The following is a 27,899-nucleotide window of genomic DNA, read 5'->3' on the forward strand; positions in this document are numbered from 1 at the left end:
CTACTCATAGTTCCTTGCACAAATTTATTCTCAAGACCAAAATAACAAAAGCGAGGCAGGCAGAGAAACAGCTTTCTAGCATGTGTTCTGAGGGATCATGAGAGTTATAGTATCAAAGGGAATGAAAAAAGAATAGATAATAAGGGGTTATATCACATTCTCTGCCATAGTCATTTAAGCCCAATATCAACTTACCCAACAGAACCATGGTTATCAGAAATTATATCACATCTCTGGACTCAAATTGTTCATCCTATTCTCTGACCCAGTAATTGTATTCTTGCAGTTCACTTGCCCTACTATTTTTTGCTACTGTAGTTCTTCAGAGTATCTATGACCTTGAGCTCCATTTTTTTTTTTCAGTATATTATTTTTTTTTTTCAACCAGTGGCTTCCTTTTCCCTTTACTTTGGCCAGCTTAGAATTCTGATCTGTTAACATAATCACAACACAATCTTAGTCCCTGTGTCTTCTAATTGTACCATAATTACATAAAAAAAGCCCATGAATCCATTTACTCATCTCTGAGCCTACAATTAAGCCTTTAAATGGAAAGCCTTTCTGGAAAAAAATTAAGAAACATAGATGATTGACTTCACTTTAAATTATCATAAATTTCATGAATTCAAACAGTTCCAACCAGAGCTCCTACTGTATTCTCTTTGTAAACTTTTACATTCCCCTCCTATAATGTGAATAGGTGATGCTTCCTTTCCCTGAAAACCTCTTGCCCCCTCAGGGGTACCACCCTGAACAATTCCTAGGGCTTAATTCCCACTGAAAATGATGTTCAACCTTGAACACTCCCTTTCCTTACCCAACCTTTTGGCTAATGGCCTCTTACTTCAAACATGAACTGCATCATCTTTTGCTAAACAAAATTTAGAAGTTAACCTACAACAGCCAAGGTTTTCCAAAGAGAAAACAGCCCTCCATCTATCAAAGTCTGGATCACAGATTTTTACTCTAGACTCTACCTCCTGCAAAATTCTCAGGATACATGTTGAAACATTTCCCAGAATCTTCAAATTCATCTTTCTAATGACATACTGTCATCAGCATATTCTACTAGCTCTACTACACATTATACGCCTTCCTTTCTACCTGGATCATTATATAGATACTGCTCAATTTTTCTGCTCTCTTTCTCAGAAAATTAAAAATTGAGTTCTAAATGTTCCAATTTCCCGATGTAAAAATAAATAAGGGGATATAATGTACAACATGATGACTACACTTAAAAAACATTGTTTGTACATCTTGACTCCATTTAGCAATGTCTCATTCATTATTTAACACATTTCAACAACTTCTCTGTTCTTTAACACAATTCAGCCTACCTTCTGTCTCTGTACCTCCACTGGGGTCACAGACTCCAGTCACTTCTATCTCACATTGCCAGATTCAAAGAACATTATTTGATTATCATCATATTTGACTATTGGGAATATATGTATAAAACAGTTTGACCTTTTGCTCCTTTTTGAAATTCTCTCCTCTCTCACATTGGGCTCTTTGAATTTGCCTCCAACTTCCCAAGATGTTCATCTGCTGGCTCAGTCTCTTTTTCTCAAAGTATTAGGAACATGCTGGAGCTCCTCAAAATACAGTCTTGACCTACTGTCGTGTTTATTTACATTCTCTACCTAGGAGGTGATTCTATTCCCATAGTTTTAAATAATAACTACATGAAGGTAGCTTACAGTTTTACTTCTTGATGAAGACATCACTAGAGACAGCCAAATTTATACAACTAACTGTCCCTTTGATACTTTGTGCAGGATACCTTACGAGAAACGCAAAGTTAAATTATCCAAAACAAAACTCTTGAGTAGGCTTCAATCTGATTCTTCTCTGTTCATCTTCAAGTTCACATATTTATAATATCCCCCATCCAAGACTGATTTTTGACTTATTTCTTCTTTTACCACCTCCCCTGTCCTCCTCTATTTCTTACATTTATAGTTTTAACATCTACCTTTCTTTGTAATATTTTGTATCTAAACATTTCTGTCTTTGTTACTAATAGCTCAGCCCCAGATATTTCCATCTCTTGCTTAGGCTACTTTTACTTATTCATTTTACTGAAGCATAGTTAATTCATAATTTTGTGTTAATTTCTACTATACAGTAAAGTGATTCAGTTATACATACATATATATATAATTTTTAATATTCTTTTATATCATCATTTATCACAGGGTATTAAATAGAGTTTCCTGTGCTAAACAGTAGAACCTTGTTATTTATCCATTCTCTATATAGTATTGCTTGGACTACTTTTGGAGAAGGAAATGGCAACCCACTCCAGTACTCTTGCCTGGAAAATCCGACGGTCGAAGTAGCCTGGTAGGCTACAATCCATGAGGTCTCAGAACAGTCCGACAGGACTGAGCGACTTCACTTTCACTTTTCACTTTCATGCATTGGAGAAGGAAATGGTAACCCACTCCAGTGTTCTTGCCTGGAGAATCCCAGGGACGGGGGAGCCTGGTGGGCTGCCGTCTATGGGGTCACACAGAGTCAGACACGACTGAAGCGACTTAGCAGCAGCAGGACTACTTTTAATTACTTTCAAACTGATTTCTCATTTCTATGTTTTCTCTCCTCCCATTCATTCCCCACAGAGAAATTCACTAACATGAAATTAGAATATTCACTAACATGAAAATCAGATCATGTTATCTCTGTGAACTTCCTGTGTAAATTATGGGCTTTGGTTGGTAACAATGCATCTGTGTAGATTCATCATTTGAAACAAATGTACTACTCTGGGGGATAGGGGATGTTAATGGTGAGTGATAAAGATTATGTGCATGTGTGGAGGACAGGGGATATAAGAGAATTCTCTATACTTTCTGCTTAATTTTGCTGTGAACCTAAAACTGCTCCAAAAAATAGGGTTTATTAATTTTTTAAAATTAATATTTATGCTTATTCAAGTTTCTATTGGATTATATATTTCTTAGAAGCTATGGATATTTTATTAAAAGGTGAAGTGGGTTGGTGAGACACTCAGCAATATCTGAAACCTGGTTTTCTTAGCTACCTCTTAGCTTTTTACATATAGGATAAAGATATACCCACATAGAAGGAGAGACAAGATAATTTAAATTATTTTGACTACAACTCCTAATTCTGAACTTAGCAATAAGACAATATGACTGAAACCTAAGTAGCCTCAAATCAAAATGAATTCCATTCCTTCTCTAAGCTTTGCTGTTGTTTAGTCACTAAGTCTGCCCTACTCTTAAGCAACTCCATGGCCTGTAGCTCACCAGGCTCCTCCATCCATGGAATTTTCCAGGCAAAAACACTGGAGTGGGTTGCTATTTCCTTCTCCAGGGTATCTTCCTGACCCAAGGATCGAAACTGTCTCCTGTTTGGCAGGTGGATTCTCTACTGCTGAGCCACCGGGGAAACCATGCTTAATCTCTACCCCACTCCAGTACTCTCGCCTGGAAAATCCCATGGGCCGAAGAGCCTGGTGGGCTGCAGTCCATGGGGTTGCTAAGAGGTGGACAGGACTGAGTGACTTCACTTTCACTTTTCACTTGCATGCATTGGAGAAGGAAATGGCAACCCACTCCAGTGTTCTTGCCTGGAGAATCCCAGGGATGGCGGAGCCTAGTGGGCTGCTGTCTATGGGGTCGCACAGAGTCAGACACGACTGAAGCAACTTAGCAGCAGCAGCAGTGTGTGTGGGCTCAGTCATTCAGTCATCTCTGACTCTTTTAAACCTGTACTAAAGCAGCTTACCATTTCTCTGATATGAAAGGCCACATGGGCCTCTGTATCACCCAAAAGCATTAAGTCTTTAAATCACAAGTTAACAATCCCTCAAAATCACTCGCCTCTGGCTTTATATTCAGATATAAAAATTATGTTAAAAAGTCATCATAACTCTGAGAGTTAACCAAGTTCACTATGCCCTCAAACCAGATGAATTAATATTTTTTTCTTTATATAATCCTTTGGATAATTCCATTTTTTATTTAACTTACTAAAGCCATAATTTCTTCAGGGTGTTATTTCAGAGAATTTTTCTGGGGAAGAGTAGTGAGTCTTGAATCTTAAGGACCTAATAAGGAAAACTATGTTTTGACTTTGGTTTCTTTCGGTTATTTATAGGTTCACCCTAAAAATAATACTAACACATATTCACTCATATGAGTACATAGGATTATTTTAAGTGGAAAATTAGTAAATCTACAATTGCTCTTCAGAATCTCTTTTAAAGAAGGTATGATGTTTTCAAGGGGCAAGGTTGAGGGTTGTTTGGAGCAGGGATTGAGAGGCTTATTATTAACATCTGACATACGTTCATTTGTTCAATTTGGTTCATTTGGTACAATGAATGAGTCTATATGATACATTATTATTAACTTAAGGCCATGCTTTATTCAGGTTTCCTTCCTTTCAATTCCAGGACCTATTTTCATACCACATTACATTTAGTTATCATATTTCCTTTAGGTCATCCTGGCTGTAGCAGTCTCTCATTCTTTCCTCATTTTTAAATGATCTTAAAAGTTTTAGAATTACTGGTCAGATGTTTTATAGAATGTCCCTCAGTTGGTAATTGTCTGATGATTTTCTCATGATTAGTCTGACGTTATATTTTGGGGAGAAACACCACAGAGGTAAAGTGTCATTCTCATCACATCATTCAACAGGTTTTGAAGATTTATCCAAGTGGAAAATGTACATCTCTCTAGTTTATATGTTTTAACTTTTATTACATTCATATATCAATACTCCAAAAGTATTTAGTTATTCTACCATTTATAGTGAGAATACTTCCAATATTTCAAAATTACAAAGATTCAATATCTCGTGTATGTGTGTGAGATTCTCCAGCAAATATAATAAAAAATAAATATTACCTTTTTATTGCTACTTTTCCTTCCAGAGTAGTTGTATAAATTTATACTTTATAAAACAACTGTATAAAGGACATACTTGCTCTTCATACTTGTCATCATTTGGTTTTGTAAGGTTTGAAACTTATTGGCACATTACAGTTGTGAAAAAAATCTTCCATTGTTTAAATTTACATTTCCATGATCATTAGTGAATATATTTGTAAGCTAACTGACTATTTGGTTATCCTGTTTCATTAATCAACTGTTTAAAGTCTTTGACCATCTTTCTATTAAGTTAATTATTATTATTATTTTGTATTTTTTCTGTAATTGTCTTATACTTTTGTTAAACTTTGACCATCTTTTATTATGTTCACTTTCTTTTTTAATTGTAGTTTCTTTTTCATTATTTCAATGTTCATTAAAGAACTCACTTTGTGAGGTTCTACTTGGCCTTCTATATGCTGGGTAATAATACTTTGTTTATGCTTATAGCAAATACCTTTCCCAATCTATGACTGGTTCTTTCTTTTTTATTATAATTTCTTGAGATGTATACGTATCTTTTATTAACATACTCATTTATCTTTTTTTTGGTTTCTGTACTTTGTGTCTTATTTAAGAAATCTCCTTTTCCTTAAGAAAAAAAATTACCCCTTATTTTTCTTCAATAACATTTAAAGTTCTGCTTTAAACATTCATGTTTTATATACCCAGAAATTTATTTTTCTATATGATATGACAGCAATACTTTTTTCTACTTTTCTCAATTTTCAAATGTCTATTTGTAGAGGTCTACTTTTGGGAGTGCATGGGTGAATGTGATCACATGGATCACAGCCTTGTTTAACTCAATGAAACTACAAGCCATGCCATGTAGGGCCATCCAAGACCAAGGGTCATTGTGGAGAGTTTTGACAAAATGTGGCCCACTGGAGAAGGGAATGGCAAAGCACTTCCATATGCTTGCCTTGAGAAGCCCATGAACAGTAAAAAGGGAAAAAGATATGACACTGAAACATGAACTCCCCAGATCAGTAGGTGCCCAATATGCTACTGGAGAAGAGTAGAGAAATAACTCCAAAGAGAATGAAGAGATGGAGCCAAAGCAAAAACAACACCCAATTGTGGATGTGCCCGGTGATGGAGGTAAAATCCAATGCTGTAAAGAACATATTGCAACCTGGAACCTTGAATGCTAGGTCCATGAATCAAGGTAAATCAGAAGTGGTCAAACAAGATGGCAAGAGTGAACATCAACATTTTAGGAATCAGTGAACTAAAATGGACTGGAATGGGCAAATTTAATTCAGAGGACCATTATATCTACTACTGTGGGCAAGAATCCCTTAGAAGAACTGGAGTAGCTCTCATAGTCAACAAAAGAGTCCAAAATGCAGTACTTGAGTGAAATTTCAAAAATGACAGAATGATCTCTGTTCGTTTCCAAGGCAAACCATTCAATATCACAGTAATCCACGTCTATGCCCCAACCAGTTATGCTGAAGAAGCTGAAGTTGAATGGTTCTATGAAGACCTGCAAGACCTTTGGAACTAACATCCAAAAAAGATGTCCTTTTCATCATAGGGGACTGGAACGTAAAAGTAGGAAGTCAAGAGATACCTGGAGTAAAGGCAAATTTAGCCTTAAGTACAAAACAAAGCCCGGCAAAGGCTAACAGAATTTTGCCAAGAAAATGCACAGGTCATAGCAAATGCCCTCTTCCAACGACACAAGAGAAGACTCTATACATGGACATCACCAGACAGTCAATACTGCAATCAGATTGATTATATTCTTTGTAGCCAAAGATGGAAAATCTCTATCCAGTCAGCAAAAACAAGACCGGGAGCTGACTGTAGCTCAGATCATGAACTCATACACAACAGAGGTTGTTGTTATAAAACTTGTAATTGTCCATTTGCATCTCCTTTCTTGATTGGTGGTGGGTAAAAGACCTATTTTGCACAGGGCTCAACCAAAAGGAAAAGATGGGAAGTATTCAAAGCAGGAAGCCAAAAGGGGTTGGGAGAACTACACATTTGGGGGTCAGACTGCTTCTATGTCTTAGGAGTGTCTGTTTATAAAAGATTTATCTGCCTGAGCTATTAACTGAGCTGTAACTAGTTTTTTTTTTTTTTTTTTTTGATTGATTATATTCTTTGCAGCCAAAGATGGAGAAGCTCTACACAGTCAGCAAAAACAAGACCGGGAGCTGACTGTGGCTCAGATCATGAACCCTTATTGCAAAATTCAGACTTAAATTGAAGAAAGTAGAGAAAACCACTAGATCATTCAGGTATGACCTAAATCAAATCCCTTACAACTCTACAGAGGAAGTGACAAATAGATTCAAGGGATTAGATCTGATAGACAGAGTGCCTGAAGAACTATGGATGGAGGATTGTGACACTGTACAGGAGGCAGTGTTCAAGACCATTCCCAAGAAAAGAAATGCAAAAAGACAAAATGGTTGTCTGAGGAGGTACAAATAGCTAAGAAAAGAAGAGAAGCAAAAGACAAGGAGAAAAGGAAAGATATACCCATTTGAATGCAGAGTTACAAAGAATAGCCAGGAGAGATAAGAAAGGCTTCCTCGGTGATCAATGCAAAGAAATAGAGGAAAACAATAGAATGGGAAAGATTAGAGATCTCTTCAAGAAGACTGGAGATACCAAGGGAACATTTCATGCAAAGATGGGCACAATAAAGGACAGAAATAGTATGGACCTAACAGAAACAACAGATATTAAGAAGAGGTGGCAAGAACACACAGAAGAACTATACAAAAAAGATCTTCATGACCCAGATAACCACAGTCGTGTGATCACCCATCTGGAGGCAGACATCCTGGAATCTGAAGTCAAGTGGGCCTTAGAAAGCATCACTGTGAACAAAGCTAGTGGATGTGATGGAATTCCAGTTGGGCTAATTCAAATCCTAAAAGATGATGCTGTGAATGTGCTGCACTCAATATGCCAGCAAATTTGGAAAACTCAGCAGTGGCCACAGGACTGGAAAAGGTCAGTGTTCATTCTAATCCCAAAGAAAAGCAATGCCAAAGAATGTTCAAACTACCACACAAGTGCACTCATTTCACATGCTAGCAAAGTAATGCTCAAAATTCTCCAAGCCAGCACTTCAACAGAACATGAACCATGAACTTCCAGATGTTCAAGCTGGATTTAGAAAAGGCAGAGGAACCAGAGATCAAATTGCCAACATCCACTGGATCATCAAAAAGCCAACAGAGATCCAGAGAAACATCTATTTCTGCTTTATTGACCTTGCCAAAGCCTTTGACTGTGTGGATCACAAGAAAATGTGGAAAATTCTTAAGAGAACGGAATACCAGACCACCTTACCTGCCTCCTGAGACAGGTCAAGAAGCAACAGTTAAAATGGTACATAGAACAACAGACTGGTTCCAAATTGGGAAAGGAGTATGTCAAGGCTGTATATTGTCACCCTGTTTATTTACCTTCTGTGCAGAGTACATCATGCAAAATGCCAGGTGGATGAAGCACAAGATGGAATCAAGATTGCCAGAAGAAATATCAATAACCTCCAATATGCAGGTGATACCACCTTTGTGGCAGAAAGCGAGAGCCTCTTGATGAAAGTGAAAGAAGAGAGTGAAAAAGTTGGCTTAAAACTCAACATTCATAAAGCTAAGATCATGGCATCTGGTCCCATCACTTCATGGCAAATAGATGGGGAAAATGTGGAAACAGTGGCAGATTTTATTTTCTTGGGCTCCAAAATCACTGCAGATGGCAACTGCAGCCATGAAATTAAAAGACACTTGCCTCTTGGAAAAGAAGCTATGACCAACCTAGACAGCATACTAAAAAGCAGAGAGATGACTTTGCCAACAAATATCTGTGTAGTCTAATTATGGTTTTTCCAATAGTCATGTATGTATGTGAGAGTTGGACCATAAAGAAAGCTGAGCACCAAAGAATTGATACTTTTGAACTGTGGTGTTGGAGAAGGCTCTTGAGAGTCCCTTCAACTGCAAGAGATCAAACCAGTTGATCCTAAAGCAAATCAGTCCTGAATATGATTTGGAAATTGAAGCTCAAACTCCAATACTTTAACCAGCTGATGCAAAGAACTAACTCATTGGAGAAGACCCTGATGCTGGGAAAGATTGAAGACAAGAGAAGAAGGGGATGACAGAGGATGAAATGGTTGGATGACATCACTGACTCGATGGACAAGAGCTTGAGCATGCTCCAGGAGTTGGTGATGGACAGGGAAGCCTGGTTTGCTGCAGTCTATGGGGTCTCAAAGAGTCGGACACTGCTGAGTGACTGAACTGAACTGAGTGAATGTGGGGCTCAGCTTATATGTATCCTCTCTGTCACCACCTGTACTCTTTGCTGTAGGGAGTCAATTGCTTGTTATTTATTTCATCTGTTTTATAGACTTTATAATAGGAATGGGTGCTAAATTTGATACCAGGTACTACACTGTCATGATTACAGGACATGAACTGAAGATGCCTGTACTTATAGAGGTTATCTTATATTTTTTAATCTTCATATTGTCTTTAAAAAAAAAAAAAGACTTACACTAATCAGTATCTCTCCTTTTTCCAAACAATATAATGACTGTAGAAAGTCTTAAGTCAAACTGTTCTTGTTATCTCACATGCCTATTGTTTTAATACAATTATATTTTACCATTATTGTAAAACTGTTATAATTTGATCCTACTTAGTTATTTAGTGTCCATTTTGTCAGTTTCTTAGTTCACCATAGTTTCTCACATTTATTTCTTTTCTTCTGAAATTAATTTTATTCAGCAATTTTCCATGAGAATCTGTTGGTGGTAAAACCAGTATTTTTTACCTGAGAATTTATTTCACTCTAATTTTCTAATGGAATCATAGTTGGAGTACTATTCTACTTTGTCTGTGAATTCCTCTTAACTCTCTAAATGTGTTTGTTGTCTTCTATCATTTCTATTAAGAAACTTAATCTCAAATTTATTTTGTTTTCTTTTTAGATATCTATTGTGATTTGATGATTATTAAAGATCTTCCTTTTGTCTTGGATTTTCAACATTTCACTAGGAAATGTCTAGACATAATTGTTTTCTTTTTATCTTTTCCATTACTCTATGTGTTTTCAAAATCTGAAGACACACATCTTTCACTCAATCTTAAACATTCTTAATTATTATTAACTTGAATGTTACCTTTATCCCATTCACTATGGTCCTCCACTCTATAGTCCTTGCACCGGCCCCCCTTGCCCCCTCCCCTCTACCGCATGTCCTCTGCCTGCCTTTTGCCCGTGGAAAAAACTTTAGTCAAAGAATAGGTTGAGTTAGAGAAGTGAGAAAATGCAGAAACAAAGGAGAGCAGTAAAGGAGATCAAATAATAATAATGTAGTCATTGAGCACAGTCAAGGACCTTTAGTTCCTTCTCAAGGGCTATAGATAATATTCTGAGCTATAATCTGTGAGCTGTCCTATAGATACTGAAACCTTCACCAGGTAGAAGAAGTTAACTACCTGATGACCAGATTGTACCCACAACATAAAATCCCACAATTCTGAGAACTGGCCTCAAAGAAGTGGAAACAAACTGACAAACTGACCCTGAAACTGAAGATTAATTGTATCTAAAAAAAGCAAGATGACACTGGTCACACCAAGAATGACCAATTTGAAAGTAACTGTCAGAGCTAACTGTGTCATTTCTGTATGCAGCCCTCTAACTCCATTTATAAACGCTCTTGCCCACTGATTGTCAGTGGTGGGAGGGGGATGTCAGTCTTTGGATGGATGTCTGCCCCCCGTCCCGCAGTTGCCAGCATCCTAAATAAAGCAAATTTTCCTTTCGACCAACCTGGCCTCTTTATTGGCTTTTAAGCAGCAAGTAGCCAGACCCAGGTTTTTGGTCACATACCTAGGAGTAGAATTTCAGGCCACAGGGAATGTTTATCTTCAGACTTACTAGGCATTATCTGTTTTTCACAGTGCTTGTAATGACATATTTGCCATCTTCATCTTATAAGCATTCTTGTTATTACATATCTTCACCAGCACTTGGTATTTTCAGACTTTAAATTACACCAAATGGCACAATGTATGTACTAAGATACATCTCCTTGTAGTTTTAATTTTTATTTCCCTAGACACTAATAAGATTTAACATATTCTCATGTATTTGTGTGCCATTTATTTTTCACCAATGAGAGAGTACTTATTCCAATGGTACGTTTATATAATCATTTGAAGAAAATGGTTCACATTCTCCTGAGAGAAAAACTGAAGGAGAATGACGTGCCTGGAGGCCTCTTTAACCTTTTGTAAAGTTGTGAGCAGCTCTGCTTTGTGAAATATTTCCAAATGCACTTCTGCTGTCACTTGTTGAACATGATTATCTCATCTGAAAGAAGTGTAATTCAATCTACCATGAATGATCTTACCTTTGCTGTGCTTAAAAATATGCTATTGACAAAGCTTTCCCCAAGCTGATACCACAAATTGTAAAAGTGAAGAAGGCTCCTACATAAAGTTTTGATGACCAAAATTGAAATGGCATAGCAAAAATAAAATATCTATGATATAGCTTAAGTTGACACTGAATCTTGCATATTGCTATGGAGACAAATAATAGATGTATTTATTAACATCTCCAATTTCACTGTTTTTTTATCCATATATTTTTATCCATATATTCTTAATTTTTATGTCATTTTTCTATTACATTACCAAACCCTAGTTTCCAACAGATTTACTAGTTTATCTTTTATTCTTATAATCTCACCTGGTCATTTTAAATTATGATATAGCCAAAGGCAAGTTAGCAAGTCTAGACAGTATATAAATGTTTTCTTATTCTGCAGGAAATACTTTAATTATAACTTTAGTAAAGAAATCTTTCTAAGAGAAGACATAATGAGAAATGATTTATAACTTTTAAAAGAGTATTTTTGTTGTACTCGTTTATCTCTTATAAAAAATTATATAAAAGAAAGATAATTAGTCACTTATTTAATCAGCCCATCTTTTTAAGTTCTAATTTAAAGCTAAACTGTGTCCCAAGTAAGATAAATGTTTAAGTTTCATCTGTGTATTAAAGATGGGAAGTTACAGTAATATCAATTTGATTTAATGTGAAGTAAACACAAGTAATGAAGTTATTAGTATTCTACAACTATTGAGAAAAGATTTTATTGGAGAAAACCAAGTGTTTATAAGTATTAAAGCTTTTAGGATATTTTCTTTCTTAATGCTTTTTCTTGAAAATAGGCATACAGATATCTGTGTGGACAATATAATTCTATGCTTGGAAAGCTGTATTTAAATTTCCCCTAGTCCTTGTTCAGAGCACTATTCTTTACAGAAAGTTGTTTGTTTGTTTTTTTTTGTATGTTATAATTTAGGCACTGAATCTCCATTCTGTCTCAGCAGACATGCTTCTACTTTTTATACTGGTTCTATGCATGTGTGTGTGCTCAGTTGCTCAGTTGAGTCTGACTCTTTTTGACCCCATGGACTGTAGCCTGCCAGGCTCCTGTGTCCATGGAATTTTCCAGGCAAGATTACTGGAGTGGGTTGCTATTTCCTATTCCTACTCCAGGGGATCTTCCTGACTCAGGGATTGAACCACGTCTTTTGATTCTCCTGCATTGGCAGGTGGATTCTTTACCACTGTGTTCCCTAGGAAGCCCATTCTGGTTCTACATTGGTCAGTGATACACTCTTTTTAACTTTACACCATCCCATATTCCAATATTGTGCTTTTGACTCATAACACTTTTCTGTCAGGGTTTTATATTTTTCCACAATTGACACTCTGGGTTCACTGTCTCCATTTGCCATATAAGCATTCTCAGCACACTCTGTAAATTGTAAATTATTGCTACATTCCCTGAAAAGGAAGGGTTGCCTCTCAGGGCTTCACTTCAGTAACTTAAGAGATAGTACAGAGCACTCGGAGAAGGCAATGGCAAGCCACTCCAGTACTCCTGCCTTGAAAATCCCATGGACGGAGGAGCCTGGTAGGCTGCAGTCCATGGGGTCACTAAGAGTCGGACATGACTGAGCATCTTCACTTTCACTTTTCACTTTCATGCATTGGAGAAGAAAATGGCAACTCACTCCAGTGTTCTTGCCCGGAGAATCCCAGGGACTGGGGAGCCTAGTGGGCTGCCGTCTATGGGGTCGCACAGAGTTGGACACGACTGAAGCGACTTAGCAACAGTAGCAGATAGATCACTCAGGCTTTCACCTGGAAAATGAATAATTTAGGTTTGAAAGTCACCTGAAATCTACCCCTCCACCTTTCACCATTTCTTACTTCTGATTTCATGCTGCCAAATAGCTGCCTGGACTATTCCAACCTAATTTATATTATTAGTCACACATGGCTTGCATCCAAATAAAAAATGCTTTAAAAACAGAAATATATAAGTATAAAATTATCATATCGATAAAATATACATTAAGAATTACATTTGATAATTAAATAAGATATACACTCTAAGCTTATCATATTCCCATAATTAATCTATTAGTACATTATTTTCTTGAAAGTAATACCTGCACAGAATATTAATGTTGCTGATTATTATTGCCAATAGATTGCTCAGATATGATTTACAAAATAAGAAATTTAGAAATGTCAAGGTCTTCAGTAGGAGGATGTGAGAATAAATACGAGATATAACCATTTCATACTCTTTCATACATAATGCTTTCCTGAAAAGAGACACAAGTCAAATATTCAAAACTTTCTAAAGACATGTTCCTTTTGGAAGAAAAAGGATTACAAAATAGACTAAATATAAGTGTAGGTAAAACTGTTGAAATTTGATTATTGTCAGTGGATTAAACCAATGTCATTTCTTCATTTAATTTTGGAGTAGAGTATTGCAAAATGTCACCACTATGGGAAACTGGATGAAGAACACAGTGGATTTCTCTGTACTATTTTCTGCAACTGCATGTTAATATAAGATTATCTCAAAAATAAAAATCCATTATTCCTACTTCTTTCTTCAGATACAGTTTTTTATTATATACTTCTAGTATTCTGTGCTTGTTCTCTATTGGGGGTAATTTCCTCAAAACTGATAAGCTGACAGGCTCAAGTCAAATTAGACTGCAATTGACAGTCAAAGGTTCACTTCTTTTAAAATACTTAATTATGTATACTTTATCTCATTGCATTAATTTAATTAGAATTACTGTCTTTAACACTAGTGATATCACATTTCTTTTGTAAGACAAAAAAAAGCATTAAAAACTTAAAATATTTAAATCATTAAACCAACAAATGCAAAGTGTTCTTGTAGAGTTGATGACACTGTAAAAAGGAGTTATCAGATTATAGACATTATCAGCAGGAAATAGCTTCTGAAAAGTTCTCAATGAATCTGGTCTCAATAGTTTGAATTTGACATGTAAAACTTGATTAGAGGTGTCAACGTGAACATGCAAAAACAGTGGGGTGTTTGAAGCCATGTATGGAAATCTGAGATAAATATTGTGGAGTGACATGAAATCTAAAGGGGTGGGGTAACTTTACAACCTCTTAGTTGTACAAAAGAAACTCATAATCTAAGATGTTTTTAATAAGGAGACATTGAACAGTCACCTCTTCCACTCCCCCTGACACCCCGCTCTCTGCCCTGCTCCTCATACTGACTTCACTGTGACAGCACTCTCTGCTACTCACAGAGAAAACAGATGTCTCACATAGAATTGGGCCTACATAGTCATCATTTCCTCCTTCAAGAACACTATCAAGTGTCTGTCATTATTCTGGGATAATTCTTCCTCTTATACTTCATATTCATGGACTCTCTTTCTTTTGAAAAATTCCGTATCAATATTAAGTATTTTCTTTTTCACTCAAATCATGGATTTAAGCCTTTCAATTGACTCGTCATCCTCAGCTGACACCTGCTCAGATGGCTTGCGTCAGAGAAAAAAAAAAAAACTCCTGTCTTCGAACTCCCCTCTTCTAAATACCAGTAATGCTGAGGAAGTCGAAGTTGAACAGTTCTATGAAGACCTACAAGACCTTTTAGAACTAACACCCAAAAAAGATGTCCTTTTCATTATAGGGGACTGGAATGCAAAAGTAGGAAGTCAAGAAATACCTGGAGTAACAGGCAAATTTGACCTTGGAGTACAGAATGAAGCAGGACAAAGGCTAATAGAGTTGTGCCAAGAGAACGCACTGGTCACAGCAAACACCCTCTTCCACAAAAACAAGAGAAGACTCTACACATGGACATCACCAGATGGCCAACACCAAAATCAGATTGATTATATTCTTTGCAGCCAAAGATGGAGAAGCTCTATACAGTCAGCAAAAACAAGACCTGGAGCTGACTGTGGCTCAGATCATGAACTCCTTATTGCTAAATTCGGACTTAAACTGAAGAAAGTAGGGATAACCACCAGATCATTCAGGTATGACCTAAATCAAATCCCTTATGAATATACAGTGGAAGTCAGAAATAGATTTACGGGACTAGATCTGATCGACAGAGAGCCTGATGAACTATGGACGGAGGTTCATGACATTGTACAGGAGACAGGTATCAAGACCATCCCTATGGAAAAGAAATTCAAAAAGGCAAAATGGTTGTCTGAGGAGGCCTAACAGATAGCTGTGAAATGAAGAGAAGCAAAAAGGAAAGGAGAAAAGGAAAGATATACCAATTTGAATGCAGAGTCTCAAAGAATAGCCAGGAGAGATAAGAAAGCCTTCCTCAGCGATCAATTCGAAGAAATAGAGGAAAACAACAGAATGGGAAAGACTAGAGATCTCTTCAAGAAAATTAGACATACCAAGGGAACATTTCATGCAAAAATGGGCTCAATAAAGGACAGAAGTGGTATGGACCTAACAGAAGCAGAAGATATTAAGAAGAGGTACAAGAATACACAGAAGAACTGTACAAAAAAAGATCTTCATGACCCAGATAATCACAATGGTGTGATCACTCACCTAGAGCCAGACATCCTGGAATGTGAAATCAAGTGGGCCTTAGAAAGCATCACTATGAACAAAGCTAGTGGAGGTGATGGAATTCCAGTTGAGCCTCAAATCCTGAAAGATGATGCTGTGAAAGTGCTGCACTCAATATGCCAGCAAATTTGGAAAAGTCAGCAGTGGCCACAGGACTGAAAAAGGTCAGTTTTCATTCCAATCCCTAAAAAGGCAATCCCAAAGAATGCTCAAACTACTGCATAATTGCACTCATCTCACACTCTAGTAAAGTAATGCTCAAAATTCTCCAAGTCAGGCTTCAGCAATATGTGAACCAAGAACTTCCAGATGTTCAAGCTGGTTTTAGAAAAGGCAGAGGAACCAGAGATCAAATTACCAGCATCTGTTGGATCATCAAAAAGCCAAGAGAGTTCCAGAAAAACATCTATTTCTGCTTTATTACTACGCCAAAGCCTTCGACTGTGTGGATCACAATAAACTGTGGAAAATTCTGAAGGAGATGGGAATACCAGACCACCTGACCTGTCTCTTGAGAAATCTGTATGCAGGTCAGGAAGCAACAGTTAGAACTGGACATGGAACAACAGACTGGTTCCAAATAGGAAAAGGAGTACGTCAAGGCTGTATATTGTCACCCTGCTTATTTAACTTATATGCAGAGTACATCATGAGAAATGCTGGGCTGGAAGAAGCACAAGCTGGAATCAAGATTGCCGGGAGAAATAACAGTAACCTCAGATATGCAGATGACACCACCTTTATGGCAGAAAGTGAAGAGGAACTAAAGAGCCTCTTGATGAAAGTGAAAGAGGAGAGTGAAAAATTTGGCTTAAAGCTCAACATTCAGAAAACTAAGATCATGGCATCCGGTCCCATCATCTCATGGGAAATAGATGGGGAAACAGTGGAAAGAGTGTCAGACTTTATTTTTTTGGGCCCCAAAATCACTGCAGATGGTGACTGCAGTCATGAAATTAAAAGACGCTTACTCCTTGGAAGGAAAGTTATTACCAACCTAGGTAGCATATTAAAAAGCAGAGACATTACTTTGCCAACAAAGGTCCTTCTGCTCAAGGCTATGGTTTTTCCAGTGGTCATGTATGGATGTGAGAATTGGACTGTGAAGAAAGCTGAGCACTGAAAAATTGATGCTTTTGAACTGTGGTGTTGGAAAAGACCCTTGAGAGTCCCTTGGACAGCAAGGAGATCCAACCAGTCCATATTGAAGGAGATAAGTCCTGGGTGTTCATTGGAAGGACTGATGCTGAAGCTGAAACTCCAATAGTTTGTCCACCTCATGTGAAGAGTTGACTCACTGGAAAAGACCCTGATGCTGGGAGGGATTGGGGGCAGGAGCAGAAGGGGACGACAGAGGATGAGATGGCTGGATGGCATCACCGACTCAATGGGCATGGGTTTGAGTAAACTCCCAGAGTTTGTGATGGACAGGGAGGCCTGGCGTGCTGCGATTCATGGGGTCGCAAAGAGTCAGACATGACTGAGCGACTGAACTAACTTCTAAATATTACCTTCCTTCTCTGAGAAATAGCCATAAAACTAAGATATTATAAGTATATGGTAAAATTAGCAGACTTAGCCATCTTTTAAAAATACTCTCTACTCATTAGTTACTCAGATTTATTTTCAGGAAAAAAAATGAATTTTAAGTGGTGAATAAGTCCAGGGCACTCAGTTTTTGGTTTATAAAATATCTTAATTCTGACCCATTTAGTAAGACACTCAAATTCTACTACACAAGAATGATTTTCATACGTCTTAAAGAACTCAAAACAATAAGTAAATTTGGAAGAGAAGTAACATTTTATATATGTATGCAATATTTATATACAAACATATATGTAAACTATAGGGACATATTTATCCCAATAGTAAGATAATTGTGATAATCCCAGAGGATCTTGCTAGAGAAAGGAAAATAACCATTCACCACCACTATTATTTCCCTCTTCCTTACTATGCCCAAAGGGCTACTGTGCAGCCTCAGGGCAGTTACCACCAGTCTGTCTAAAGATCATGCTGCAGCTAACGACATACACACCTGTGCCAGTGCATATCAGCTCAGCTCACTCCCTAAGCAGCTGAGAAATTCCTTAGGCATCAGTGTTTATCTGAGATCCTGAAGGCTGCTTGAAAAGATCTGATCTCTGCTAGATCAGATCTATGACAAAGATTGATTATACTTTTTGTAGTCAAAGATGGAGAAGCTCTGTACAGTCAGCCAAAACAAGACCTGGAGCTGACTGTTGCTCAGATCATGAGCACCTTATTGCAAAATTCAGGCTTAAACAAAAGAAAATAGGGGAAACCGCTAGACCATTAAGTTCAGTTCAGTTCAGTCGCTCAGTCGTGTCCAACTCCCTGCGACCCCATGAACCGCAGCATGCCAGGCCTCCCTGTCCATCACCAACTCCCAGGGTTTAACCAAACTCATGTCCATTGACTCAGTGATGCCATCCAACATCTCACCCTCTGTGGTCCCCTTTTCCTCCTGTCTTCAATCTTTCCCAACATCAGGGTCTTTTCAAATAAGTCAGCTCTTTGCATCACGTGGCCAAAATACTGGAGTTTCAGCTTCAACATCAGTCCTTCCAACGAATATTCAGGACTGATCTCCTTCAGGATGGACTGGTTGAATCTCCTTGCAGTCCAAGGCACTCTCAAGAGTCTTCTCCAACACCACAGTTCAAAAGCATCAATTCATCTGTGTTCAGCTTTATTTATAGTCCAACTCTCACATTCATACATGACTACTGGAAAAACCACAGCCTTGACTAGATGGACCTTTGTTGGCAAAGTAATGTCTCTGCTTTTTAATATGCTGTCTAGGTTGGTCATAACTTTCCTTCCAAGGAGTAAGCATCTTTTAATTTCATGGCTGCAGTCACCATCTGCAGTGATTTTGGGACCCCCCCCCCCAAAAAAAAAAGTCAGCCACTGTTTCCACTGTTTCCCCATCTATTTGCCATGAAGTGATGAGACTGGATGCCATGATCTTAGTTTTCTGAATCTTGAGCTTTGAGCCAACTTTTTCACTCTCCTCTTTCACTTTCATCAGGAGGCTGCAGTCCATGGGGTGGCAGAGTCTGACACGACTTAGCGACTGAACAACAACAGATGACAGAAAACTGGACGGTAGTAGTGCAAAGCGACCGTCCTCCATCCCTTATTTTTCAGACCTTGTTTTGCCAAGCTACAAATTCTAGTAGAAAAAAATAACGTAAAAATGCTGTCTACCACATTATTTCTTAGAACTGTGAAATGATTTTCATCTTTTATTAATTTTAAATTGAAGTGTAATTGATTTACATTGTTATATTAGATTTGGGTATACAGCACAGTGATGCAGTTTAAATACATAAAACATGACTCTAAGTGCATATATGTGTGTAAATGTATACATATATTTATATTATCAGATTATTTTCCCTTATAGGTTACTACAAAATACTGAGTAGAGTTCCCTGTGATATACAGTAGGTCTTTGTTGATTATATTTATATCAATACATAGTTGTATGTACGATTCCCAGGTGGGTTGGTAGTAAAGAATACACCTGCTAAGCAGGAGATACAGGCTCAACCCCTGGGTCAGGAAGATCCCCTGGAGAAGGAAATGGCAACCCACTCCAGTATTCTTGCCTTGGAGACCCTCTGGACAGAGAAGCCTGTTGGGCTACAGTCCATGGGATCAGTAAAGAGTCAGATACATTTAGTGACTAAACAAAAACAGAGTTGTATGTATATGTTAATTACAAATTCCTAATAAGTTTAATTTTTTAAGCTATTTTAAGATCTTTTAACATGATTTCTCTGAAGTTAAATTGTATGCTGGGTAGTTATTTGTCTCTATCCATAATTAAGAGGAAGAAATTTTAACTTTATAAGCCTTTCAAGAGTTTTTCTGGGTTAATCTATGCTTAAGTCACACAGATGCAACCTTTAAGCAACTGTCATTCAAGACAGTTCAAATGTTTGCCAGTGAGCAATTCCAGTGCTGCTGTCATTTGCAATAGGACCACTCATCTCTGCACAATCTTTTACTTATCATTCTGCTTCTGCTTCAGAGTTGCTTTCTTTTGGGCTTCAGCAGCACTGAAGGAGAATATTCTGTTGATAGAATGATGGGAATCTACTCTGGTTCCTACCAGGGAAGGTCTGGGCTTATATCTCTTTCCCATTTTCCAACACTTTACTAAAGCTTCTCTCCGAGCATGTCCAGGATCATTACAAAGATAAGTGTTAGATACCAAGTCCTTCATCTTGAGAGCTGGCCCTCAGGGCTCTCTCAGCAATCACATCCTCTCTACCTCCAGAAACATGAAAAACTTTACTTGAAGCTTTTACTTTTTCTTGAAACATTTAAAAGCTGTAGGTAGCAGTTCTTTTTACCTCTAGGAACTTTTGGTTGTTATATAGCTAAGAACAACATTCTCTAACATTTACCAATATACAATTATCAAATTAAGGAGTTTAATGAGATACTATTATCTAATATACTTTCTTCATTCAGTGTTTTAACAGATATCCCAATAATGTCATTACAGCCTTTTCCCCTGATCTGGATCCAGCTCAGACTCTTGCATTACCTTTGGTTGCTATGTCATTTCAGTCTCCTATAATCTGGAAGAGTTCTGCAACCTCTCATCTTTCACAACTATGATATTTTTGGAGTACAAGCCTGCTATTTTGTAGAAGTAGAAGCTTTTGTTGTTATATTCATTCTTGCTGTTGTTTTATCTCTTTCTCTGTATCAGCTGTCCGAACTGGTAAAACTCCCCCACCATGCCCCATCCATGATGAGTGCAGATATCTTCCCCTTCTTCCCTCTACACAACACCAATAACTGGACAAAATTAATGAAGGTCAGGTTTACACAAGGGGATATAAGAAACTTACAGTATTTTTTAAAAACAAAAACAAAGTGTCCACTTCATGGAAATTAATGATTAAATTGGAATTGCTGTGGTTGAGTTCTGAGAGCTCACAATACACCAGGATGGATAATTCAAGTAACACTTTGATATATGTTTCTGGAGTTTAGGAGAGATATTGGCCTGGAAATGAATTTGGAACAAATATACACAAACGTGATGGATATAGAAAATGGAGTAAATATTACAACATAATAAAGGAGCTGGAGAAAAAAGAAGGAAAAGTAGAATTCTGTGAGTGCTTACATTTATGGCAGAGAAAGGGGGGAAAACCTGTAAAGATGCAAATGAAATAAAGGCATAGTGAAAGAACTAGAAAAAGATTTACAAGAATAACTCCCAATATATCAAGGAAGGAACACTCCTTAAAGAGGAAAGAAAGGTGTAAAATATCACAGGAACTGAACTCAAAGTGTTCGATGGCTGGAACCAAAGCACACTATTAGGAGGAAGTTGTTCTCGTTGAGTTTGTTGCAACAGGAGATGAAAGGAAAGCTGAGTGGGGATAAGAAAATTCAAGAGGCAAGTAGAGATTACTCCCATGTGCCCTTTGACACTGAGAGAAAGGAGGATCATTTAATGACTACATGAGAAAGTAGGTTTGAGGGAAGGCATTTTGATGTAGAGGTGAGCTAAGCATGCAGGTAGAGAGCAAAGAGCTAAAGAAGAGAGATCTGCCAAATTCAAATTAAAAAGCTAAGGGCCTCAGCACATTAATTAAGAGTTTTAATCTTCATGAGAAAAACTAGATCAATACTGAGAAGAAGAGAAACATTAAAACTTCTCACATTAGATGATCTCAGTTTCTGCAATACAGGAACAAGACATGTTGATTGCTTTAGCAAGGGTATAATGACTGAGGATAAAAGTGATTTGAAGCACTGTTTGTAATTCAGTGTACTGTCAACATTGAGGACCTGTGGAGGACTGACTCCATGAATATGCACTGAAGCCAAAGAGTAGCCCATAAACACAGAAAACAATGGAGAGAAGCCCATGATTCTGCTTTTAGTAAAGTAAGTGAAGAAAAAAATTGATCCTTATGGTGTAAGCAATGCCATGACTGAAATGGTTGATCATCATAGAAGCATTTGACTCTGGAAAGGCTCTATAAGGCTTAGAGAAGAAAGAGTGAGACACAGAAGAACTTTATGGCGGCAAAAATCAGACAAGAACTGGAGGGAGTGAGAAGGAAAAGGAGGCCATTGATGAAGAGGCAGAGATAACATACAAATAGTCAAAGCCACTTTGTTGGGCAGTGATCTGGAAGTACTAACGGGAAGAGGAAAGTAGACTGATTGTCAATAAATGGACCAGAGAAACAAAAGGTATCTGAGTTTTACCATTCAAGGTAACTAGGTTTTACTTAAAGCAGTTAAGATGAGATTTTTCTTGAAAAGCAAATGTATACTGAAGCTTGCTTAAATTTAAAAACAGGTTCCAAATGATGTGGTAGAAAATAAGAAGTATGCTGGCAAAGTGAGTAGTTTAAAAAGAATGATCAGCAGGAATAAGGGGAGCAACGGAAATAGAAATATCTATCAGTATGGGGAACATCAAATATTCAAAGGTATATAGAAAAAAATCATAGTTTTAAGTAAAAATACTTTTTGCTCTCCTGTATAAAATTTATAAAATGTATAGCAACATTGCGTCTATGACCAATTTCACATATTATAATAAAAAATATTAGAAATGAATGTTTTCCTGTGTCTCTTTGCCAGCTTGGTTAGTATGACAATTAATGAGGAAGGCAAGATGAATATCTTAATTTGTAAATTATTTGATTCACATATCTATTGCCAAAGTTAATACTTGCTTTTAATGTGATTTGCCTCGGAAAAACATATTGTTGATCACAAACAAACAAAAGAATTTTGTATTATTGCACAGGAACCTGAAATTGCACTTATATGCAGTGAGGTCTTACTTTAAAAATTTCTTCACAACAAAGTGATAAAGAGAACTCTAATTTTTGAAATTCAACATATATGCTTTCTACTAAAAAGCTTTAATCTGTAGACTTTAAATTACACATATTCATTACATATATTACATATGTTTCAAATTAAATGTCACATAAATTGACAATGTTTCAAAGAATAATGATGTGGATATTTTGATTGTGTTCAAACATTTTCAGCCCTAGTTCCTATACTTTATAAGACAGAACATTTACATTTTTAAAATATTTTCCAAGAGGATAAGTGCTTTGCAATTAAAACAAAATGAAATACAAAGGATAAAGAGATAATTAACTCAATATCATTTTTCAAAAAAATAAGCTGTAGAAAAGTATCTCAATTGTTATTTTTATGATTATATCTTATTTTTATTTGAAAGAGCACAAAGGTCATTGTGCGTAGTGCACATGCCTTATAAGGAACCACAGAGTTCTTTCATTTACCATCAGTTATCCACTGATGTCTAGATAAATTTTTACAGTATCATAAATTTCCACAGTATAAACTCAATAAAAGGCTCCATGGCATGTACTTTGAAAACATCTGCCCTTGCCCTCTATAGTCTTTCTATACCACAAAGGAAACTATGTTTAACCTTCACTTTAAACAATACAATCAATTTGATGAAAATCTTTGGCTTATAATACAAAGACTTTTCTTGGATACGAACAGAAATAAAATCAGTATCTTAAGCTTTCAATGTTGAAACTGGAAAACTGCCTTTTCCTTCATATAACCATTTCATCAAAGAAAACTATGAGTTCAGAATCCTTTTTCTGCTACCACAACTACCACAAAATCTGCAAATATGCTATCTGGGGATCTTCCACAACCACAGAAATTGAAAGAATATTTACTATCATTTATAGTTTAATTCTGTATTTAAGAAAAGAAAGAGGTCACTGAGTATACAGTAAGTGTGTCATTTAATAAGAAAGTAAACTAAAAAATAAGGATACTGAATTATCTCTGGATTGAAGCTGAAAAACCCCAAGTGATTATTATTTTCATGTGCAACATGAAGTTGCCATTTTAATTTGCCAAACCAAAAAAAAAAAAAACAAGATGGAAAGCCTGTATCTTAGGTTTTGGTTTTTTTTTTTCTTGAAACTGAACTCTTGATCCCACCTCTAAAATGAAGAAAAGAAAAAACTTTATGTTTAATAGGCTGTCATATAAATCCAAGTTGGAAAAGAATATTTACAGCAGAGAGAATGAATAAAGCATATGAAAGCCATGGAATTTTAAACAGACTTAACACTGTAGACAAAAGTATTAATAATGCACTTGTAGAAAAATATGAGAATTTGATAGGGAGGGGCTAAAGAAGGATTCTGACAATTTCATGATAAATTGGTGAAAGAGAATCCATAAATGTAATTTAAGAAACATTTCTCCTGCTTTTAAATCAAAATTAGTATAATATGGAAGTTTTATAGTCTTATTTGTATGGGCTTATATGTCTATTATATTTATAGGATATAGCAAGTAAAACTTTCCAGGCAATATAGTTAATATCTTAGGAAATTATGTGCTCAACATCAAATCATAAAATCCAGTTTTTGCTTGTTTAGCAAAAAACATTAACATCAAAAATTTAAAACAACCAATGCAACATGCTGTAGTAAAATTCAAGATATACCTGGCAGCAAAATAAATGTTGACATAGCATAAATGTACTAATTGCTGATGTTTCTCTTTGTCTTCAATAGCACTCTTGTTTTTACAGTTTTTTAGTTCACAATGCTTAAGATAACTTCACAGCTATATCTGTCAGAAAAAGTGGACATAAACTCCTGAAAAAACTGTAGTTATTAAACATGTGCTTACTACTAGGTCTCTGTGTTAGATCTAAACAAGCTGCTAAACACAGTAAGCTTTGTGAGACCCATGACTCCCACCTCCTTCTACTTAATGATCCTAACCAGTTATAGAAAATCTTTTGAAAATATTTTCAAAAGATAATATATATTCATAGTAAACATAATTTAAAAATTAAAGAAAAGTATAACCTAAAACATAAAATATCTCCCACTGAACTCTTTTTTTCTAGTCTCCTTCTAAGATATATATTATATTTACATACATTTCCTTGCATATATGTAGTACTGCCACTATGTATACACAAATACTTCAAAGTGAAGTGAAAGTGAAGTCACTCAGTCTGACTCTTTGCGACCCTGTGGACTGTAGCCTACCACGCTCCTCCATCCATGGGATTTTCCAGGCAAGAGTATTGGAGTGGGTTGCCATTTAGATTTATACAAATAAATCTCTTAAACCGTGTCTTTTATAATAAAAATATAGATTAACCATATGCTCATATCAGTAATATAGATTTCTCATGTTCTTTTAAACAGTTATGTTTTTCCACTATACTAATACATTAACATTTACATAATTGGCCACATAGACATGGAGTTTTCATTTGTTTATGTTTTCTTATTATTTTAATGATGAAATGAAAAGTTTTGAACAAATATATATATCATTACAATTTATTGGAGTATATCAGTAAGTTAAATTTTAGAAATAAAATTGTTAGTAAATACTGATTGCAAAAAATAAATTTTGTTAAACATGTCTGCAAATCAGATTTCCTCAATCCAATGTCTACAAATTTATGCAATTGACAGATTTTTAAAAAATAAACACAACTAAAGAAGAAATTAATTCCTATTAATATTGATGTTACGAAGTGAATGTTTGTGTCCCCCACCAAACTTCATACATCAAAGATCCAAGCAACAGTATGGCTATATTTGAGATGGGGTCGCTAAGGAAGTAATTAAGATCAAATAAGTTTATAAGGGTGTGGCCCTGTTTCATTAGGATCAGCATCCTTATAGAAAGAGACACCAGAGAGCTCACTTGCTTTCTCTCTTCATGCACACAGGAAAGAAAGGGAACATAAGGGCATAGTGAGAAGGTGGCTGTGTACAAGCCAGAAAACTGACTTCACCAGAAACCAACTAGCTGACACCTCGATCTCAGACTTCTACCTCCAGAACCACGAGGAAATATCTTTCTGTTGTTTAAGCCACTCAGTCTGTGATATTTTCCTATGGCAGTCCAAGCAGATGAACACAATTGAACTTGTCATAATTTTTCTGTCAATTAGATTGAATAATTACCTACATCAAACTTGTTGATGGTTATCCAGAAAAACCTTTAAACTTTCAGTGTGGCTAGATATGACTTAATAGTCAGTTCAGTAAAAAAATATATAAAGGACATATATATATATATACATATAGCAAGAGACATAACATATATGTGTGTGTGTACACATGGGGTTGCAAAGAGTTGGATATGACTTGGTGACTGAACAACAACAACATATATGTGGGAAGCCCAGTGTATACATACACACACACATAAAGATAACATAAATGGTAGAAAAACACACCCATGTTTCAGAAAATATAACTCACTATATATGTTTCACTTTCTTTCGTATAAAACATTTGTCTTTTTATAAAAATCTTCATATTCAAAAGCATTTATAAAAACTACAAAATGAGAGATTTTTCTAAATACAAAAAATAACAAGTGAAAATAAAGCCATAATATAAAGGAAAAATCATTGAATACATATACAGTCAACTGTATAGTTGTAGTCAACTGGTTACTGTTTCATTGAATGTCTATTGATAAACAAGTTATTTTCCAGCATCCAAATAGAACAAACCATTACTCACAATACAACATTTCAGAAGTAAATTTCATATATCCCTACTATTATACATCCCCCCAAATAAAAAGCACACACTGGGAGTAAAATGAAAAGGGGTCATGAGAATTACCCAAATAAACAAGGAAATGAGAAATCTAAAACAGTCCTTACCTGACTTCAATTTCCAATAATAAGAAAATGTTGGCAAGCTTACTGTGCCAAGGTCCTCTGCGTGAGAATATATGTATATAGATAAATACTTGTGTCCACATATTAACTGTATTAATATTTACATACTCATGTTTACATATGTTTCTTTATTAATAACCATATTTTATATACACATATATTTACATTTGAAATCATTTCTAAATCCATAGTTATTGAGGTCCATGAGTTCACACTCCACTTACAATCACATCACAGGGTTTATTCTTGTATTCTCCCTCTCTGTATTTTTAACTTCCTTCTCTGATAGTGGGAAGCTGAGGTCTCATTATTCTTAATTTACTAACATATTTAACTCATTCTGCATGCGAATCATTGTCTCATTGCCACAGCTATCCAGCCACTACGTGCAAACCTTGTTTATCAACTCTTGCACTAAGATAAACACCATCTTCGCCCCACTCAGTTTTTAATATCCCAGAGTAATTCATCCCATATGTAAACATCTCAGCCTACTCGGTTTCTGAAACCCCACAGCAAGCCATCCCTCCAGAGTGACGTCACACACCAGGCCACCCCATCCCTTCACAGGTTGGCTGCCTCATTCTGTTTTGGTTCTCAACATCCCTCACCAGGCTGAACTTCCAGGCAAGTTCACACCTTATTCCCTGTACTACCTCCACCCCTTTCCCAAAGGCTATAGGAATGCATCCTTCAGAAAGAGAAAGAGAAAGGGGAAATGAAAGAGAAAAGAGAAGAGGAAGAGTCACAAATCATAACAACTTGTTCTTTTTCCACTGGAAAGTCAAGAGCAGTGATTCTTGAAAGGGAAATGCTACAGATCCTGTGGTTTGAAATGCATAGCCAATATGTAATTTTGTATTTGGAATAGGAAACTAATGTATTGTCTTCATGATGTGAACTATTCAAAATGAATCCTGACAAAAATCTTTGTGGATAAGGATAGGATCTTGTGGTGGAGAGGAAAGGAAGTAAGATTTTGTATTTATCAAAATGAAGCATGGGCTTAAAATATTGCCACAAAGAAGATAGGCATCTTGTCATTCAGGAAATACCAGTTTTGCTGGCTTTATTCCAGTTAATATGTATTTGCAGTGCAGAGTGAAAGGTAGAGGACTCTTAAGTAATTCAAAACTAGGAAATCCTCAACAACCTTAAATTCTAACTCATTATATATATATATATAAAATATATAATGTTCAATATTATTATATATGACATTTACTATCAATACATATATAATTTTAAATATCCTTAAACACATG

This window comes from Dama dama, chromosome 18, assembly GCF_033118175.1.
Source record: "Dama dama isolate Ldn47 chromosome 18, ASM3311817v1, whole genome shotgun sequence".
In the NCBI taxonomy this organism is placed as follows: Eukaryota; Metazoa; Chordata; class Mammalia; order Artiodactyla; family Cervidae; genus Dama; species Dama dama.